Below are 22,577 nucleotides of genomic sequence, written 5' to 3' on the forward strand. Positions count from 1 at the left end.
TAAATTACTCAGACTTGTTTTTCTTTGCGGCCAAAATGTTAGTGTATAAAATCTTAACTTTTATGACTATCATGAAGCACGCACAAATAGATACATTCAAATCAGTATCATGTTTTAGCCTTTTAAACCAGAAAAAAAAAAAAAAAAAAGAACATCCTAAGAATGATCTTAACCAAAAAGCCTTTTGAGATGTGGCAATGTTATTAACTGATGTTCCACAACAAAATCCTGAGTTATTGTCTACCCTCAAGACTAAAACAAAGCATTCCATATTGTGATTTATAATTTTAAGTAGACTAGGCAATCATCACTCCCAGGAGAGTTGAAATCATATCCATCATAGACAATTGAGGTAACCAATCAATGCTCCTAAGAAAAATACAATTCCCCCAAAAGTAGGTCGAAACAGCTTAAGGACACACAGACAAATGAAATTTGTTCCTACTTTCCTCTCTCTTTGTGGAGACAAAAATGTGAATTATCATTGTCACAAAATATTTTATCATCTAAATGCAAAGGATAAGCAATCTGTAAAAATCAATTCAGGAGTATTATGTTGTGTTTTAATAAAGAGCATTAAAAGTGAGATATGGGTTCCACATGTCAGCTTTGTTGATGTGAAAGATAAATTACCATTTCAAAGGGACAACAGCTGTAACTTTCTTAACTAATGAAGAATGAAAAGAAAGAAAAATAACAGTTATTAGAGGCATTATTTATAAATGTGGAAGTAATATTCAAGTTGAGATTTCATGGCATTTCTTTAGGCAATAAGAACAAGTTGCATGGGGTTAAAAGAAATAGTTAAACTGAAATACTTTCTAAACTCAAATCTTTTCTTGCCACCAGGTCAGTCATGTTAATGAACTTGAGGCTCTTTGCTCCTCCAAAATTTGGTACACATTCCTCTCACTCACCCTGCTTCTTCTATTAAGATCTTAGTCATTTTTCAAGACAAAGGTTAAGACTCATCTCTTCCCTAAAGCTGTTTCCTACCATGATAACCTCTCTGTCCCCTTATATTCCTCTCATCAGAGCCCAGCAGTCTTTGCAGATGAAGAGATCTTTGGTTTATAAGTGTAGATCTTGCTTTAGAAGCGCTGTGAGCTTCTCAAAGGCAGACACTTTTTGTATTTCCTTGAATCCCATGTTACCCAATACACTGTTTCTGACCATGTAATAGCTTCTAGCTATAGCTATACCTTCCTCCCTATTCATCTGTTCTCATTCAAACTTTCAATTATTACCAACTGGCCACCATGACTTAGTGTTCAGGTATGATTGGGAAACACATTCCTGGAGGAGGACCTAATTAGCACTGGGAAACAAGGAAGGCTTTCTGGTGGAAATTTTACAAATTTTCCCCCAGCAAACAGGAAGATGATGAGGAGAAAAGAGTATTCAAAGGAGACGTCAAAAGATATATTGAGATGAGAGAAGTCTGCAGCTCTGTACAGGGAACCAAAAGAAATTCACCATTTTTCATATATGAAGTGCAAGAAGGGAAATGGCAAGAAACAATTCTTGGACAGGTCCCTGGTGTCAGGTCCTGAAAGCCCTTATATACTCTTAAAGATTTTGAACTTTATCCTAAGGAAAATGTAAAACCATCATTCTAGCCACTTTATGGAAAATGCACTAAAGAGAAGTAAGGGACAACTTAAAGAAAGTTAAAAGAAATAACACAAGAAGTGTACACTGGTTGGCAACAGAAGAGTATCTTCAGAAGAACCATCAAGAATAACACCAGTAATTAAAGATGGGGGGAGGAAAATAAGGTTCCAAAAAGAGATTTAGAAAGGAACAGAGAGGCATGAGAAAAGACAGAAAGTGTGTTATCACAGAAACTAAGAGAACTGTGTTTTATACAAATAAGTGCAAAGCAACCTAGAGCCCAGATCTTGTTAAACACACACATGCATGCATGCGTGCATGTGTGCGCGCACACACACACACGCATTGATGAGAGTCTGTCAAAGGTATACCGGAAAAAATTGAAAGATCTCCCAATGGTCAAGCTGGAAAATAAATAAAGTAGATTTGGATTATAACCCAAAGTATAAAACTAATATCCATGAGTTCATAGTGATATAAATAAATGATTTAACAGTTAAATAAATGGCAGAAAATAGAAAAGTCCCTATGCAGATTTCTAAATAATTTATGTAGATAACCCACCCTCAAGGAGGCAAAGCTTAACTCCTCACTCTTTTGATATGAGTGACTTCCTTCCAAAGAGTACAACACAAGAAGAGAGAATATAGAATTAACTTACAGTAGAGAAACCTTACAAACAGTACCCAGACAGGTAATTAAGGTCAACATGAACAGTGATAAGTCATATTGTTAGTATGTATCTTGACATGATAGGATGAAATAGCACTTTACCTCTGGAGTCTTCCTTCCAAAGACTCATAACCCCACTCTAATCATGAGAAATCGCAATTGATAGACATTTTATGAAACACCTGACCTAAAGTCTTCAAAACTGTCAAAGTCCTCAAAAACAAGGAAAGTCTATGAAACTGTCACAGCCAAGAAGAGTCTAAAGAGACATGATGACCAAATATTATATCCTGGGTGTGATCCTAGAACAGAAAAAAGACATTAAGGAAAAACTGAAAAAAAAATCTGAATAAAGTAAGGACTTTGGTTAATAATAATGTATCAGTATTTGTCTGTTAATTACAATAAATATTTTATAGTAATGTAAAATAATAACAGAAAAATTAGTGTGAACTGTGTACTAGCTTCACTGTGAATCTAAAATTGTTCTAAATAAAAGTTTATTTTAAAATATAGGGAATATTCAATCATGTCAAATGCAGCCAAAATAAAATAAAGATACAGACTGATAAACATCCTCTGTCTTTCCAGGCCTTGCTAATTTTGCAAAAAGTTGTTCCAAAGTAATGGAAGAGTAAAAGTAAGATTACAGTACAAAATAAGGAATACTTCTAAAAGCATATAAAACATTATTTTAATATGCCTGACTCTGAAGGAATGAGAAAAGAGAGTGGAAGCAGAAGGAAGTGTGATCAAGAGAAAATAACTTCAAGTAGACAATAGAGAAATAGGCTCTTCAAATGCTGAACTGAAAAAAAAAATAAAAATAAAAAAAAAACAGTGTATAAACTTGAGAAGGAGTAGCTTCCAAAGATGCTTTTGATGTTGGTACTGTTGCACCTAGCGATTGAGATCAGCTATTTTTCTCTTGTATATGTTGTTTACTTGGACCATGGACTATTCCCCAGGCAAAAGGCTCTGAGCCTGAGATTAGCATTAGTAGGAAATTTGAATTCATGATCAGTACATGCAAGGAAGGCAGAGAGAGAGGTTAGGTGATGGTGAAGGTACAACAAGAATTGGGCCAACCAAGTGGAGAGCTCTGAAATTCAGATGAAGCACCAAAGATATTCCACATTGCAATACAGGAGTCAGGCCTTTATATTCCTCCATCTACCGGTCACTGAATGCCAGTTAACCCAGGAAGGGGTATGACCTAGGGTGAAGCAGCCAACTCTGGTCGAGGGCTGACCATGGAAGACTGATGGAAGAAAGCAGTCTCTCAGGAGTTGGGGCAGACAGAACCTTCCGTCCTGAAGAGGGATCTCTGCAGCATGTTACAGCATCTACTATACTCCGCGTTCTTGCTATACTTGTTTCATCTTCTCGGAATTTGCCTGATCTTCCTTATATATTGATGTTCGTGGTTGCAGAAGCCACCTAGTTTCTTTATTTAAATTTAAAATTTTATTTCTGCCTTCCATTCTCCTTTTAGCTTTCAGATGATTTCTGAAGGGAACAATAACCAGGGCTTTGTGGTCGTGAGCTATGTATTTCTACCAGAGTGGTGCAAATGTGAGCGATCGCTGAGGACGACCTGAGGACCTCATGAAGGAGTGCAGCCCTACATTATCTTGAAAAGAGTCTACCCAAAAGAATTTTACTCAGCAATCAGGAAGGAATTGGTCTGTACTTTTCAAATATCAAAACTGATAGTAGGTTGGGGGTAGGAATTTGGGAAGGAAAGAAATTGAGCAGCCAAAAGGGCTCAATACTTATGCCAGAGCACGGAAGGCGTAAGTCCCCAGTCACCTTACTGTAATAAATAATCTGGCTTTAATAGTCACAGAAACATTAGAAGTTATTACCACCACCCCTTACGCAGGCCAAATTCCTCCAGAAAATACTTCTTCCATATAAACTATTAACTCTATGTCCATAGGGACACAATGTGCTGAGTGAAAGCACTTAAAACAACGCTTCAGGTCCACTCATGGGCACCATGGGCTCTATTAGTTGTACTGAAATAGTAATTTTCTAAAAGATACCACAGAGGCTTTTGGAAGTCTATTGACCTTCAAAATATGAGCCTTCTCTCTCCATTCACTTGCAGATCAGATATAATGTAACATATTTAGGCTTATGTTTCAAGAATAACAGCAGATCTACACTTAAGTAGCATAAAGAGTAAACATATTTAAAAATAAAAAGAAATTAAAAATAAAGATGAAAGCTAAGTACTAGATAACACACTGTGAAAAAATATATCTTTTAATCTTACAAAATTGATACATCAGTCAGTACCTCAGGCAAAATTAAAGCATCAATCAATGCGCAAGTGAAAAAAGGTTTTAAGGCTAAACTAGCAATACAGGCAATGGGCTCAGGTTAATGAAAGCACAGTAGCACATGAGCCAGAAAGTACATGAAGTTTAAGCTTTAGGCTCCTCACTGCCATCTCACCCCAGGTCCCTCCCAAGGTCCTGAATTACTTTCAACATGTTGTATTCTTTTTCACAAAGAGGGCCCCTAAAGGTGTATTAACTAGACCTCCAAACCTGAATGCCACTCCTGCTAGGGTCATACAGATATAAAAAGATCTAATATTATGTGAAAAGGTAAGAGGTATTTGTGACTCATGGTAATATCCACCCTTCAATCTATTGTAGTTACCTATTTGATGTCTTGAATTAAATGTCACAAAATACATATCTGTGTTATAAAATACCAAACTGGACACTTAGAAATGTCATCATGGCAGGCAAGTATAATATGCAGGTTAAAATTTTTAAATATGTGAAGATAATTTAAAAAAAGAAAAAATAATTATTAAACTATTATTTTTTGTTTGTTTGTTTAACTAATATTTAATCAAGGACATTGTATGGGCCAGGAACAGTATTAGGCCTCCAGCAAATAGACTTCAAATAGAGCTCAAATGAAAAGAAGAATTTTTATGTTTGAAATATGAATAGCCAACAGGAATACAGCTTCAACAGTCAAGCCTGTAGTCTTTGTGAATTTGAAGGGAATAAAGATAAGGTTTCTAAAGACCTATCTAGGTGTCATTGGCTTTGCTCACTGTGTAATCATAGAAGTTTAGGGCTCCATAACAGCAGTTCTTATACCTTCTAGCTGTTTGGCCTTATGTATTTATCAGTTGCACTCCCCACCGAGGGTTAATTACTTTCAAGGTACTATTCTGCATGGAGGAAGTACCAAAAGCAATGGAAAGCAAGTGGAATAATAACAAGCAAAACATTCATTTGTTCAACAAATACATATTGAATACAGCGTTCACCATGTACTAGGTCTGTCTCAGTCTGTTCAGGCTAAGATCAGTGCACCAGCAAGGCCAGATTCTGGTGAAAGCCTTCTCCTGGATTGCAGGCTGCTGCATTCTTGCTGTATCCTCACAAGATGGAAGAGGCCAGGGATCTCTCTAAAGCCTCTTTTATAAGAAACTTTAAGCATCTCTCAAAGGCCTCACCTTGCAATACCATCATATTCAGGAGTTAGGATTTTAAAATATGAATTTAACCATAGGAATGTTGGACATATACCCAATAGGAAAGCATAGCCCCTGCCATCACGGTCATATTCCAAGAGCATGTGAGAGGAGGATGGAACCCAGGTTTAACACAGTGTATGTTCAAGGAAGACTTTACAGAAATAGCATCTAATTTGGACTCTAAAAAAGGTGAAAGAGAGCTAAAGTGTTTCCAGGAATTAGAAAGTAATCGAAAGTAATTAGAAATATTCAGAACATGGAATGGGATGGGAATGGGTAGAGTGGAATGAAAATACAAGGCAGGTCATCAAAGGCTAGCCTTTCCATTTTAAAGTTTTCGAAATGGGCTAGGACAAGAAGAAGAAAGATACCATGCTAGGTATTTGGAAGCAGCCCTGACTTTACATTATATCTCTAATAAAAATTAGGTGATGTGAGCTGCAGCGTATTATTTAACTTGTCAGAGACTTGGTTTTTCATCTGTAATGAATGAATAATAAGTTATTAAACAATGTTGTGTGAAGCAAATAAAATAATAGATGGGAAAGCACTGTGGGAAAAACGTTTAGACATGTTCTATGAGTATAAGGTGCCATTATTGTATGAATAATTGCGAACTGCGCTTAGGAAATGACATCAGAACTGAAGACAAAATGCAGTGATATCCAAAGGCTACTCAACCAAGAGGATCTATGCTTTCTTCAGCACAGTTGATGTATGGTCGAGAATGAAGTCTGACAGCACAGTCAGTGTAGTCAGCACTTTGTACTGCGTCTCAGCACCAGCATGGCAATGCAACTGGGGCTCTTTCCAATTCCCAAAAGGCCCAGGGATATGCAGAAGGACTCTGAGTGCTGAATCCACACATTTTGCATTGCATTCAAGCATGCTGGAAAGATTCTAAGTGCAACTGTGAAGGTTACTTTTCTGAATCAAAAGGATAACCCTGATGGCTATGTTAGAAAACAATAAGCATAAGCATAATAGCAGATTGAGGACTCCTCATTTTGAGGGCTTTTTATGCATTAGGAACCCTGCTGAATCACACACACACACACACACACACACGCGCACACGCACACGCACACGCACACGCACACACTCACACATGCACACACACACAGTGATCCTATAAGTTTGTAATGAATATTAGCTTCATTTGAGGAAACTGAGGGTTAGATGAGATAAGTAACTTGCCCAATAAGTGTTAGATGTGATATTTGAACCCATTATTCATCTGACTCTTGTATTGTGCAGAACTTTATATAATAAGATACTACACCATAAAAAATATACAGACTTGCACTTCTGGATCAAAATAGTGTCACTGAAGCAGCAGCTCCCAAACTATCACTGTAAAGTTAATGAGGACAAGAAAAAAACTCATGATATTACTAAAAATTAAGATGTGCATATACCATAGGGCTAGAATCTAGGAAGAATATCCATTCAATACAAGATACTATAGATCTTGATTTAGAAAAAGTGACCCAAGCTATGCCTGATGGCATATAATGACTTAAACTCATGAAATTGAGTTTGAATCAATCCAAGTTCACCCAGGCCTTACTGCTATGGGCCTCTTTTGAGGTCTAAGAAATGCACCACAAAGCCATATTTTATTTTTAAAGATAATAGGATTGATAGAATAATTCTGTGAACATAGAGCATTAGAATTTTAGCCGAACATTAGACAGGCCCTTTATTTTAGCCTTGGGGGCAAATTGAAGAAATATGAGCTGGTATCTTTAGTTTGAAGTGTAAATAATGCAACCATATGCTCAGTGGGAAATGTTTAATGAATTGATAGCCACATATACGGCTAGTCTGAACTACAGTGCCTAGTTTGTATTAATATCCTGGAAAAGAAAATGTTTGCCGAATTATAAAATGGCATCTAGTGAGGAATAAGAGATTACTGGTTTATTTGCAGAATCAGTGTTTTCCAAGAACTAAACAATATAAAATGTTCATGAGGACAAATAAAAGTTTTTGCTCTGAGAACTAAAAACTAAGCCTAACAGTATTGGAGTGAGAATCACTGACAGTCAATCATCCTTATCAAGGGATCCACTTCAGAGAAACACAGCTGGCAGGAAGCTAAAAACCTCTGCATGCCATGGAGTGGAGATATCAAAGTCAGCAATGAAAATTCAGTTGCTTCAACAGAATGACAGTGTCTATGACCTGGAAACAAGGAGCTCACTCTCACATGCAAGAGTGTGCATCGATCAGTGTTTCAACTCTAATGACACCATTGAAAAATTAGTAATAAGAGGACAGTTTGATCAAGGACTGAAGACCAAGTACGAGATTAGAAGATCAAGAAATTCTAGTAAAGAGGTAAAATCTTTAACGCTGTAAACTCCAGGCAATTCTCTCTCTTCTTTTGATAATAAATATATCTTCCCATTGTGGCCAAAAAGTTTTAGGTGATGTTGGAGTGCTGGCAGAAATTGTAAGGGCTTGAAGAAAGTATTGTAATAATTAGTGAACACTTCTATAAAATCCCTGAAATTTCTCCTCTGAGCAAGGTTTGGGACATAACACTGATTGTTCTCATGAGGCTCATAGGCTCCAACAAATCAATGAAAGCTTTCAAGTTATACAAATGTTTCTGCCTTTTCTATATTACCTAGAAACCCTAAAAAATCTTGTGCATAAGACAAACTTCCTCTTACTAGAAACAAAAGGCATTTAATAAATATCTGATGACTAAGTGAATGAAAGTTATTGATCCTGCAAGGGAAAAGGGGCAGAAACATTCTTACAAAGGCTATCTTAAAATTAAATGGATACTGTAAGATTCTAACTAAATATAATAAAAATGAATTTGATGTAACAGAATAAGGATTAAATTAGAATAACTTTCTATCCTGTGATTCTCAAACATTACAAATTTTCCTTATGACTGTGACAGAAGTTCTAAGGAACAATATACACACACACAACTGAACCAATTATGACTATAGGGGAGCTTCAGAATAGCTCTCCACTTGGCATAAAACCTCCCCATTACACAAAATATCAGCCAAAGTCTCTAGACTCCCCCTCATGATTTCCTCATCCTTTCACTATTTCCAATTTTGAAACTAGTAGTGTCAAATATTAAGATAGCCTCCAGTGCAAGTGATTTCCCTTTGAAATGTATTAAAAGTTTGGATGGCTTAGAGGATGTATTAATTAGAGTTCTCCAGAGAAACAAAACTAATAAGGTGTGTGTGTGTGTGTGTGTGTGTGTGTGTGTGTGTGTGTGTGGAGAGAGAGAGAGAGAGAGAGAGATTTCTTATGAGAAGTTGGTTCCTGTGATTATGGAGGCTGACAAGTGACAACTTACAAGATTTGCAGTCAGTCGGTGGCAAGCTGGGAAACTGGAGAACTGATGGGTACTTCTAGTCAAGGCTTGAGAACTATGAGAGCTGATGTTAAGTTCTAAACCTAGAGCCAGCAGATTTGAGACCCAGAAGAGTCAATATTTCAACCAGAGTCCATAGGCAAGAAAAAAATGATGTCCCAGTCCAAAGGCAGTCAAGCAGACAAGAAGCATTTCATCTTATGTGAGGAAGGACCAGCCTTTTGTTCTATTCAGGCTTTCACCCAGAATAGAACAATAGAATCTGAGGTCCACCCAGATTAGAGAGAACAATCTGCTCAGGCATGTTGTCTTCTGTGATTCCACCCATATTCCTTGCAGAGTCCAGTATTCTCCCATTGAAAATATACCCTCAGGGAAGAAAATGCATTATTATAGACAAATCACTTTGATCTGCAGTCTTTGATTTTCCTCAGTCTTAGGTAGATAAATGTCAATTTCCTATTTTCCTTGTAAAAAAGATGCGGGTGGGGGACATTGCCTGTAAAAGCATTTCAAACATTAGCCAATGAGAATGTGTTTTATGAGGGAAAGATTCTTTTTCTTCATCTTCTCAGTAAGGCCTAATACCCATGCTACCTGTTAGAGCCTGTCTGTGGATAATTTAGTAGCTTTAAATTGTATACTACATAAAAAAAACTCCCATCAATCTCTTATATCCTATGGCTAACACTATTTTATTATTTTCTTTTGTGTCATAAACCTCTCAATTTATACTTGGCAGCAGAATGGAAACCCAAACTGACATTTGATACTGAACATATTGGCTAAACCTTTCCCCCAGGTTACCAGATCTGAAGAATAGTCAGCCTCAAAAAAATTCAAAGCCACTTCTGCAAAAGCTTCCCAACCTTAAGGTCTTTCTTTCAACCCAGTTCCAGAGAGATTTATGCCTGCAAGTTTTATCTCTCTGAATAAAAATAACTGCAAAGTAAGCAGTATCTAAACAGCATATACAGAATTGAAAGAAAAAAGAAAAAAAAAAACAGAAATTAGGAGAACTAAGAAATGAGACTTTCAGGGGGAAAAGCCAAGCTTATATGTTATTCAAAGGAAAGAAGCAGTCAGTATGCCTCAAAAAAACCTCTTTGGAAACATGAAAGAAATGCCTAGAGCTGCATGCCACATCAAGAGGAGAAAAATACAGTCCCTGATGCTTATTAAAGTAAATATTATCTCTTTTGTTCAATTTTAAGAGGGAAATTTTTTAATTTTAAATACATTTAAAAATTCAATTTAATGACACACAGCATTTAAATTTACATAATATAAAATGCTATTATGACACCATATTTGGCTTATTATCAATAATGTTCCCAAACATCATTTACTACTTAAAGGTGGATTTCCTAAGCAATTAGGCAATGGAGCATTCTAATTAAAAATTAAATCAATGTTCAAATAAGCATCATCAAATAATAACTATAATCCTCTGAAACACATTAACAGCTAGAAGAGTATCTGGTTTTATCACATTGCTTTTTTTTTTTTTTAATTTCATCATCTCTACTGTAAAACTACTCTGAAAATATACACAGAAATCACCTGTTGGGAGGCTGAGTAATATATTGAATCAAAGTAGGTGTGCATGTGTCTTCGTTTTCTTCTTAATGGAAGGTAGAAATTACCATAGTGATAAATCCAGCGTGGGAATGAGGGACACCGAGGAGTGCTCTTGGGGTGGGATAGGGCTGGAGAAGAGGCTTCCTAAAGTCCCTCGAAGTCTTTGAAGCACAGTGCTTTTAAGAGCTCCAAAAGAGTTCTTAACTTATTCCATCAGAATTGCCAGGTTGAAGGTGTGTTAGTGAAACAGGGTAGAATAATCATTGACAACGTGGCAGACTCTGGAGCCAGACTGCCAGGGTTCAAGACCTGATTCCGCCACTTATTAGCTGTATGACTTTAGATAAACCATTTATCCTTTCTGTAACTCAGTTACCTTATGGGAAAACAGGAATCATGACAGCAATACTTTAAGAGTTATTGTAGGGATTATGGGAGCTAATCTATGCAAAGCCCTAGAATGGTAACTGCCACATGGTAAGTGCTCAGCAGGTCTAAGTTAATTATATGGGAAGCTGGCATATAGCAGAGGACTGAGTAGGGTCAGAGTGACAATTCTGGGTCTGCTGCTTAATCCTGTGTGACTTTGGGCGTGTTATTTAACCTCTCTGAGCCCTTATCTTCTCATTTTCAAATAAGGGTAACTCTAGTAATCACATAGGTTCTAAGAAGATTAAATGAGATCGTGAGGGCTGAACTAAGGGGTCAGGTTAAGTGTGAGCTCCCCCAGGAAGGGCCAGAAACACCCCAACTGCTGCATGAGGCCATGGTCCTCTCTGCTTTGCATTTAACAAAGATCTTTAACTATGTACTGTCTTTTTGCTCCTATGTTTATTGGAAATGTTCAAGGAAATTTTATTCACCTTTTTTTTCTCTTTCACATAAAAGTAAAAGCAAAAGACAGTGATATGTGCTGGTTTGTCAAGTACTGCAGCTTCTAGCCAGTTATACTCAGACACCAAAGGAAAGGGGTCATGTGTATTTGTCTCATTTTCTTGGCTGGGTGGATTTCGATTTGACAAGATGTAGTCAAATGCAGTGAATTCATTGCCTACACCTCATGGAAAAGAAATAGAAAAAAGATTTTGCCACTTCTGCTGACCCCCTCACACTACACTCCTTACAAAGGTGACATCACTTGGAATCAGATGCACCTTCTACCAGCTGTGGAATGTGGCACCGACTGAAATGGCATTTTATCGAGTTCTAAAGACCCAGTGTGTCTTAAATCAGACTGACCCAGAAAAGAAGGAAACGGAGCTCTAACCTGGGTGCACGGTGAGGCTTTGGTTTGTCTGATCTGACTGCTAATGAGTGTAATTCTGAGTCATCTCTGTCATTTAGGCAATTTCTCTGCAGAGGAAACACAGTCAGGCCTTTCCCCGGAGGCCAAACATCGGTCAGAGGGAAAGGGTTTCAACTGCTGCTGACTCAAAGCAAGATTCCAAACAGAAAACCCAGAGCTGGATTTGGAAGAGACCCACAATCTCTGTGGTCTCCCTTAGGGCTTCTTCAATCTCTGGCTCCCTTTGATGTTTCCAGGTGACTTAAGCAGGTAAATGGAGGAGATAGTTTTACCGAGAGGATATAGGTATAAGCTAGCCATGGCAGAGAGCAGGATTTGGCAAATTCCGCTTTCTTCATTTGCAAATGTGAGGCAGTGACTTCTGCATCTGCCTCTGCCTGAATCACTGTCCATTCGCCTGGCTAAAGGTTATCACCTCCGTTAAAGAGGCCTCTATCCACTCCTGCTCTCCAATTTAGTTAGCTCTTATGTCTATATACTATTTCCTGTGGAAGACAGAATTCTAAGATGTTCTCCAAGAGTCTCACCCTGTTGTATGTGTCACGTATAATCCCAGGGACCTTTGAATATGATGAGGTAGTCTCTTCTATGATGAGCTTCTGTTCTATGGCACACTTCACTTTAAGGAAGGCAGATTGAGTGGATCTAACCTAATCAGGAGAGCCCTTTAAAAGGACAGGGCTTTTCCTGAAGAAGGAGATTCAAAGCATGTGAGAAACTCAACATGAGACATTATCTGCTGCTGGCTCTGAAGACGGAGGAGCCTAAGTGACATGGAATGTGGGCCAGAAGTGGCCCCAGTTTGCAGCCAGCAAAAAAAATGAGGCCCTTTCTCCCTTCAGCTGTAAGGCACTGAATCAACCACTTGAGACTGGAAAAGAATCTCGAATCCAGATGAGAATGCAGCCCAGTAATAAATTGATTTAGCATCGTGAGACCTTGAGCAGAAAACCTAGTCTTGACACATCTGGATTTCTGGCATACAGAACTGTGACCTAACAAATGGTTATTGTTTTAAGCTACCAGATTCGTAGGAATTATGAAGCAATACAGAATGAACACATCCCCATAGGACTTTATACTTTCCTTTCAGAAACTTATCTAAGCTGTACAAAGGCAAGAACTAAAACTTTTATTCTGTCCCCAGCACCCAACCAAGTTTCCAGAGTATAGTAAATGCTCAATAAATATTTGTTAATGAGTAAGTGCATATATTAATCCATCCTTTTAAATTACATTATTTCCACTTAATCAAAGTATTTCTATCATGAAGTTAGAGAGGGATGCTGTTTTCATTTACATTAAATTATATATTTCCATTTCCACCCTTGTTTCTTAATTCGATGTTTCATTGATTTCTTTAATTAATTTAAACAACCCAATACTGCTCATATGCAGAGTCAGAGGCATGACCATCATCTATGGAGTAGACTCTGCCTATTCCTTGTTTTAGCTCCAGCCCTCAAGCTCTAAACTCAAGTTTTAGGCAGCAAAATGAGTGTATATGGGTGTTCCAGGTCACCTGAAGCAAAATAATGTCTGTTTCTCTTGGTGAAGGCTTGTTTTCCTCTCTTTCCTTCCCCTTCAGCATTTCTTCCTCATCTGCCCTATGACTGTTAACTAAACACAAAGGCATACCTTGCTGAGTAGCCTCACCCCTGCCATTGCCCAAGCTTACCCTACATTGTCTTTGTTCATAAGATTGTCCTCTGTCCGTATTTGACCCTGGACATCATCACCACATGAAAAATGTCATCTCATCCATCAAGACCCATATTAAATTCCAACTCTACCTTAAAACTCTCCTAGGTCTTCCTTCATCATTATTTTGTATACAGCGCTTTTGTTTCAGAGATGCCCATTCTGTAAAAGAGCTATGTGTTTACTCACATACAAAATTCTATGTGGATCGTGAGTCCCTCCAGGGTCAGAAACAAGCCCCTACACCTAAAAAAGTGCCATTTCCAATTAAGTGTTTATATATTCACTTATCGTTTTATCTTTGCTTATAGTCGAAATGATTTAAAGCTAGACCTTCAAAGAGCACTGATGTGTTAAATAGGAAACCTTGAAAGCAGCAAGCCTTACTCTCTTTAAGGAAAAATCTGTTTGGTGACACTGAAACTCTAGCTAACCCACTTTCGAAGGAGGTAAGTGAATGGACATTACAGAGTCTTATCTGACTTCATTCATGGGGACTTGGGTCCCCTCTGAACTTCCAACAAAAGTTTATCACCCCCTGAAATCTATTTTAAAATGGAAAAAAAATTATTTTCATGACGATAGCAACATTGCAACATTACTATATTACCTAAGTTGTGGGGTTCAGACAACGAAATATAAAGACCAGCAAGATAAACATGACCCGTTTGAGACTAACGTTAATATATTTTGGCATACAATGTGAAACAAAGTTCTAATTTTATGTTTTTCTAAATAGACCAAAGCAATTTTGTGAAATAACAAAAATATCTAGCTTTATTAAGAACTTGTTATGTCAAATGCTTTATGGGCTTAATTTAATTTAATTTTCATGGCACCTCAGAGATAGGTAAATAATGTTACTTCCATTTTATAGAGTAAGCCAGTGAAGCTTAGAAAGTTTTACTTACTCCAGGGTCACTGTCAGAGCTGGTACTCAGATCCAGGCATGACTATACTCTCTACTCATGAAAGGTAAAAAAGCGTGATTCTACACTGATACGGTGGGGCTTCACTGGGCATCTGAAATACTCAGTAAAAGACAAAAGGTAACAGAATTCAACTGGAGTGCCGCCTCACAGAATCAAATACTGGAAAAATTCTCCCCCCTACCTGCTAAAGAAGAGAACAGAACTAGCCACTCTGGGCTAAAAATGGTCAGAGAATGAGTATCCTATCATCCATCCATTGTCCTAGTTCAGGGTTTCTCAGCTTTGGACTCGTTTACATTTTATCATGGGAAACTGTCCTGTTGCACTTTTTAAACTGCTGTTTAGCAGCATCTTCTGCCTCTACTCCCAACTAGTTAGTTGTGACAACCAAAATGCCTCCAGATATTCCCTGGCAGAGGTGGGACAGAGGTGGCAAAATCACCTGAGGTTGAGAGCCACCGTTCTAGTAGATCAAGACTGAGACAGGAATCAAAAGATCTGGGTTCAGGTTCTGAAAATCACATAATCTTCCCAAACTTTGGTCTTCTCATCTTAGAAAATATTGGTATATGTTCTAACTAGACCCTAAAACTCTTATAAGAGCAAAAACACAAAATTTCAATGAGATCAATGTCTATTAAAACAGCACCAGTAGGAAAGGTAGTCTTTTAGCTCCCTCTGTGAATTACACAGAGTTTAGATAGAGTTGTAACATAGGAAAAGCACTGGAATGAATATTGAAAAAGCTGAGTCCTGTTCCTGGCTCTGCCTCTAGCTGCCTGCGTTTCTTTGCACAGATCACCAGGTCACCCACAGGAAATTTGTATTTTTATTGTTGTTGTTGTTATTATTAATTAATTAATTAATTAATTAAATTGCGTTGAAACTTTCCTGCTCCACTTAGCAATGCTTAATTTCTTTTGGAATATAATCTTTCCTTCACTGGTATTGTCTCATGGGAGGTAAACACTGGTGTCACCTCCTACCATAGAACTCAACAGGCAAATTCCTCCTCTCATCATCTCTGCACGGCCTCTGCACAGCCAACATATGACCCAAGCTTTGCCTATGAGCAGCTGTAGCCCAGAGCTTTGACTCCTGATCAAGAGAGACATAGATGGAAGTATTGCCTAAATACCCACTTCACCCTTCCTAGGAGAGACTTCCTGTGTTTTTTTTACTTTGAGTCTGCCTTTTAAAGCCTGGGTCTCTAGTTTTCCTCTCACTTCTGTGAACTTCTCATTTTTTTTTTATAAGAGCCTGCTGATTATCCCTGATTATATCTGCTCTCCTTCTTTCACATTAACAGTATCCAATTTTTTGTTTAGCACATTGCCACACAAAATGAAACATATTTCTCAAGTTCTTTAGGCGGCTGGTGGGGCTGTACAATTAAACTCTGGCCAGTGAGGCATAAGCAGCAGTTGCATATATGAATTCCAAAAAGTGTCCACAAGAGGGAAGGCCATGCCTTCTTTTTCCTTTCCTTTTCCTCCTGTTTGGAAAGTAGACATAACGGCTGGGGCTCCAACAATCATCTTGGATTATAAAGTAATCTTGGAAATGTAAAAGCTTTGCATGGCAGAAGGATCTTGGTTCCCTGTTCAGACACTGTGCCAGATTTGGACTGATTATTTCTAAAATTCTAGAAGTCTAGAATTCTAGGAGAATAAACTTTTGTCTTGGTTACTATGGTTGGTATTTCTGTTCCTTGTACTGATCCTAATGAATTCACCCTTTTGTTTCAGTTAGCCATGCTTACATCTATTGCTAATGCTTCTTTCGGGTGAAAGTGATGGAAAATCCAATTCTGGCTTAAATAATAAGAAAAAATATATTGGTTTACAAAACTGCAAAGTCCTGAGGTAGTCCAGACTCCAGACAAAATTCAATCAACATTTCAAACAATTTCAATCACCAGAGATCAAGTTTCTCTCTCATCCTGCCTTCCGCAATTTCAACTTCACTTTCAATTTTCATATGTTGATATTCTTGCAGCTCTAGCAATTCTTAATGAACTGCTGAGAATGGCTGAAACAGTTTAAGACCTCATATTTCATTTTCACACTTGGGGAAAGAGAAAGGGTCTCCTGTAGTAGGTTCCAAAGAAAGAGAATGCTTGCCTGCCTTTCTCTCTCTCTCTCTCTCTCTCTCTCTCTCTCTCTCTCTCTCTCTCTCTCTCTCTCTCTCTCTCTCTCTCTCTCTTTCTCTCTGTCTGTCTGTTTGTCTCTCTCTCTCTTTATCAAAAAAATACCAGAGTAAAAACCCTCAGGAACTATATCCTCACATTTTATTGGCTCTCACTAGCTTACAAACCTGTCCCTGATCCAGTCACTGTGGACAGGAGATTAGCACTATTGATTGGCTTCTGTTCATCAGGCCCCATTCCTGAGACTAGAAAGTGGGTCATTGCCATACAAAACATATAGCTCAGAACAGGTGTGAGGTGTTTCTCCAAAGCAAAGGTGGATGGATGCATTTATCTATGCAGCAGGAATAGCAGTATTTATCCTGACTATCTGAAAAGGTTGCTATGATGATTAATTAAATCCAATAGTTCAGGTGATGGTGTTTTGAAAATTATGAATTACTACATAACTATGAAACACTATTATGGGTATTATAATGCATTTCTCTCTTGTCTTTTTCCCCATAGAATTTTATTAGAGTTTGTGGCACTATTTTAAGAGTAATAGCAATCTACAATTTTATGGACTTCCTCACTTTTTGAAGGCAAACATTTATGATATTATAATTTAATCCTTTCAACGACAAATGAAAATATCCCCTCCACTCCCTCCTATGGTAGGCTTGTAACTACAGTGATGACCTGATCTTTTTATCTCCCTTTAAGGTTTTGGATGTTCCTTACTAAGTCAAACTTTTAGCGATAAGGATGTAACCCAGGAATAAGAGTGAAAAGGCACTGCCCTCTCCTCTTTTTCCTTTTTTCAGCTTGATATAATTATAAATGTATTACACATGGAATTAAAATCCCTCAATGACTTTCCAATACTGTGGGGTAAATCCAAGCATGGCTTATGTGGCCTTTTGTCTTGGGGCCCTGGCTACCCCTCCACATCCATCTTCTGCTTCTTCCCCCTTTCTTCTGAAGTCCTATTGAGTTCCTCTAGGCTCCTCATTGTGCCACAGTCTCTCTTGAGCCAGAACTTAATGTTCCCTTTGCCTGTGATACCCATGCCAACCCCAGAGCATTTGCTAGTAGCAACAACAGTTCCACCAATTTATGACTCATACTTTCTTTCAGACTCAGCTTAGATATTATTTTCTTAAGGTAGCCTTCCCTCTGAAATTGAGAGACCTATGTGAGTCTCCCATTATCTGGCTCATTAGCATGGTATGCATACAATTTCACAACCCTGATAGTCATTTGTTTAATGCCTGTGTTTCCTGTTATTTCCCAAAAATGCCGAGTTCAGGGACTATGTCTTTCTTAGCTCTGTACCCTCAAATCTTAGCACAATATCTGTAACATAATTGTATTAAATAAATAATGGTATTCAGTTAATCAGTGAATTAACCAAGACCCACAGAGTTTATTTCTAGAAAGGAAGATGGTAGAATACTACATAAGAAAATGTATTATCACCTACTAACAGAAAAATGAACAGTCACTGTGATAAAGGTTTCAGAGAATGAAGAATATTTGAGCATTAGGTTATATTTCTGACATCTTCAGTTTGATGTGCTGTGCTTACATCTGTGACCCTCATCTTTCACATTTAGAACATGTTATGGTTTGTTTGATTTCATAAAGGTCTCATCTTTAAAAGTGATTTTTTTTCTAATACAAAGGATTAAGGATTATTTCTTCTTTTGATAACATTTATCAGTATTTCTTAAGATAAATGATAACTCCCAGGGCTCGAAAGCTCAGTGCTGCAATTCACTCGAGAAATTTTAGGATATGTATAATCCAGCAAACCAAATCCAGCCCTGGGAGGTATGGATCTATGTCTTGGTTTTCTTGTCTCAGGGCTCGACGGGAGAGCAAAGCAAGAAGATAAAGCTGGGAGGGTAGGAACAAGCAGTCCAGAACAGATCATAAAAGAAGTCTGGGTGTTAACAGATCTTGAGGTTGTCATGAATTTCAGTTCAAAATAAGACACTTTTTCTTTGTCAGAGTTCTGCCTCTAAAATGGGGCATAAAAGGTTTCTAATCCTAAGACAGGAATTCAACCATGATGGATGGATATTCTTGAAAAACCATAAAAAGACAATGTGAATAGTAAAGTTGACTCTGAGGCTGATCCTTCAGGAGTCTCTTGTGACCCTTTAAATCTACTTTATAAGAGAAGTATTGTAAGTTGATTTAGTGAGATGGCTAAAACTTAATTAGTTATCAAATAATTACCTAATGGACCCTTCTTAAGATATTAAGGTTGAGCCACAGCTCTAGCTGCAATGCAATTAATTCCAAATTTTATAAGCCATAAAAGGTAATAACAGTCTTACAAATCAACTAAGGTAGGAAAATAATATTTAGACGCTGCACTAACACCAGGACACCAAAAGCAGGTTAATTGGGTGGCAATTAGTAGAAAGTGTTAATTACCATACTAGTCTTATATTATGCAAATGAAATTAAATTTCAATTAACAGTTAAGAAATCAAATAATTCAAAATATATGGGCAGTAATAGCAATTGGCATTGTTCACAGAAGTCAAAGAAATACTCTACTACATGAGAGATAGATCTTATTCTTCATTTGGTAAGGTTGTAATCACTTTCTCATTTCTGCGCATAAATTTAGAAGTATAGCTCAATATTTTAGAGTAGACACCTGCCATACCAATGGTAATTTATAATAGTATATGCTACATTATATGTGAAAGAAGAAATGGATGGTTCATTTAGTTCTTTCGCTCCTTTAGTGTAGGAGGAAACTAAGATTAAGAAAATGTAAACAACTTGTTTACATATAAATGGCGAATTAGAAAAAAAATCTGGATTAAGATTTCAGAGTACTGATACCAGGACATTTTCTACTATATAATTACCAACAGTAAAACATTATTTACAATCAATAGAAGAGAACACATTTTAAGAGTTTGGTATTTGAAGTCATACCCATTTGTGTCTTTCATTTGCTTGCTGTGTGACTTTGGGCAAGTTATTTAACTTCTCTAAGATTAAATTTCCTAATCTGTAAAATGAGGATAAAAGTACCCACCTTATCCTTCTACTGGAGGTATTTATTGAAATAACTACTTAGATTTTGGTTCAGCGAGTAGCATATAGTAAGCACTCTCAAATCATTAACAATTGTTATTAGCTCTGGTTGTATAAGAAAATAAGTTTGTGTAATTTGAGGGGCTCAGAAAAATAATCTCTTTCTCTCCCAGAGAGTCATATCACTTAAAATCTTCTTATTAGAAATCTTTTATTTTTTATTGTTGGCAAAATGCAAATGCCACTGGAAGCAATAACACTCTCCCTTATTTTTAGCTAACAACTTAACAGGAATTAAAGTTATACTGATAATCGAAGACAGAGGGTCCAGTGACTTCAGACATCTGGGATAGAATACATGAGTGACTTAGAAATAAAGAAAAAAATGGGGCATAGTGATGTTGAAAAGAGAAATAGAAGGACACAAAGTAAATGTTACTGTCATTGTGATTTTGCCAAGGTTGTCCTACTGGGAAAATCTAGGTTGAAAGCTTGCCTCTAAGGGTATAGCCATTGACATAAGAATTACTGGGTCTGGTGTTTTATTTTCAAGCTGTGTAAATATACACAAAGATAAATAGTGATTTTGGTTATTTTGACCAATATAAATTACTTGGCTAAAATCATCCACAGTTGAGGCAAAGAGAATTAGGTTGGTCATGCTTCTGTTTTTGCCTGAATTATCAGTGTAAATACAGTTTCCACTGCTGGCAGGTTTCTAATGCATTATAAAGAACTTCACCCATAAATGAAAGTGACAGAGGAGAAATGAGCAGCTGAGGCTTTGCAGTGTTTTCTCTGCACATGTAGGAAACCAACCATTTAAAAATCTTGTAAAAACTATGACTTAAATGATTGTAACAATGGATTAGGTTCAGGAAGGGAAAGAGGGAGATTGGCACAAGCACTTCTTAAAGAGAGCAGCACATTTGAACAAAGGCATGTATAACTGCACTTTCACTTGGCGTTTAGGTTGCACAAGGCTAAATCAATTGGATGTTAAAAAAAATGTGGTATTAATAGGAGTGGCTTGCGGTTGCTTTCTTCACTTTATTTCGCTTTTTCAGTTTTCTTCAAATCCCACCTCTCACTCTCAGCTATTCTGAAGATTCTTCTAGTGTGTCTCATGCCAACTTGCTCTCTAGAAGTACAGTGTATCAGATACTCTGAACAACTTTCCTGATTGAAACGACTGAAAAGACATTAAGGTGACCCCCATGATCCTGCTTCCTGATACTTAAACCCTTGTGTAATCTCCTCATCTTTAGTGTGGACAGGATCTGTGATTTGCTTCTCACCAATAGAATATGGTAAAAATCACTTCTGTGATTATGTCATGTAAGACTGTAACGTTCATTTTTCTAGGAAACTCTTCTCCTTGCTAGCTTTGATGAAGTAAGGAACCATGTTGGGGTGATGCATGAGGCAAGGAACTGAAGGCAATCTCCAGGCAACAACTAGCAAAGAAGTCAGGGCAGCCGCCATTGGCAACCAGCAAGAAACTGAAGCTCTCAGTTTGATATTACTCAAGGATCTGAATCTTGCTACTGAATACAAGAGCAACAAGTAGATCCTTCCCCATTTGAGCCTTCAGATGAGAACTGGCCGTGGTTGACACCTTGATTTCAGCCTTGTAGAACACCCAGCTAAGCTAAGTTTCTCATGACCTATAGAACTGTGTGATATTAATTGTGTGTTGTTTCAGTCCATGGAGTTTGTGATAATATTGTTAGATAGCCATAGATACCTAATACAGTGATATTGAGTAAATTATTGTAAATATTATATTTTTATGTGCATTGCTGAGCTGCCACAAAACTAAGGAACCTATAGATCTAGAAAAAAAAAAGTAAAATTAAGAACCTTAGAAGTTAAACTAGCCTTAAAGGCAGAATTTCATCATGAGGATTTATTATATACCTTGAAAATGTTGAGTTTTGTTTTGTTACATGAGGCACTGACAGGGGTGAGGGGGGCAAAGTCTAAACTTTGTCACATAGGGAAATATAATAGAATATCCTTGAAAAAAGATAGTTACATCTTTTATGTAAGGAATAATAAAAAAAATAAACAGAAAAAAAGTGTAATAAGGAAAATTGCTTTTCTTAAATATGACGCTTAGTGGAATAAAAATGAAAAATTTCTCCTTAAAATTCATAATTGTAAGCCAGTATCGTGTAGATTTTTGATACAAAATTATCTTACTTATACAGTCTAAAAAGTCTCAACTGGACAATTTAGTTCATCTAAAAAGGTAGTGAGCCAGGAGATTGTCAGAGTAAATGTTAATCCTAGTAAGTGATTATGAATTTGAACCTAGGCATTAAAGAATTATAAAGGATAAAATTCCAAAGAAAATAACCAGTACACAGTTAAAAAATTGTAAAAACACACAAGGGAATAAATGTAATGAGAGAGAACCAGCAGAAACAATAGCAGTGTAAACAGAAACACAAAAACTTCAGATATAAATATTTTCAGTTATAGAATATTAAATAGAGATGTCTAACATATTTTTAAAGATAATATAAAACCTTGAAATTATAATCAGAACAAAAAAACACAAAATTAAACAATCATTTGAAAAAGAACTAAATAGATTTTCTAAAAATAAATCACATTAAACACACTAGATGAGAGAATTAGCAAACTAGAAAATTGGTCTGAACAAATATTCACAAAGCAACCCAGAGAAGGGAAGAAAAACTAGA

Source organism: Rousettus aegyptiacus, unplaced genomic scaffold, assembly GCF_014176215.1.
Source record: "Rousettus aegyptiacus isolate mRouAeg1 unplaced genomic scaffold, mRouAeg1.p scaffold_m13_p_7, whole genome shotgun sequence".
Taxonomy (NCBI): Eukaryota; Metazoa; Chordata; class Mammalia; order Chiroptera; family Pteropodidae; genus Rousettus; species Rousettus aegyptiacus.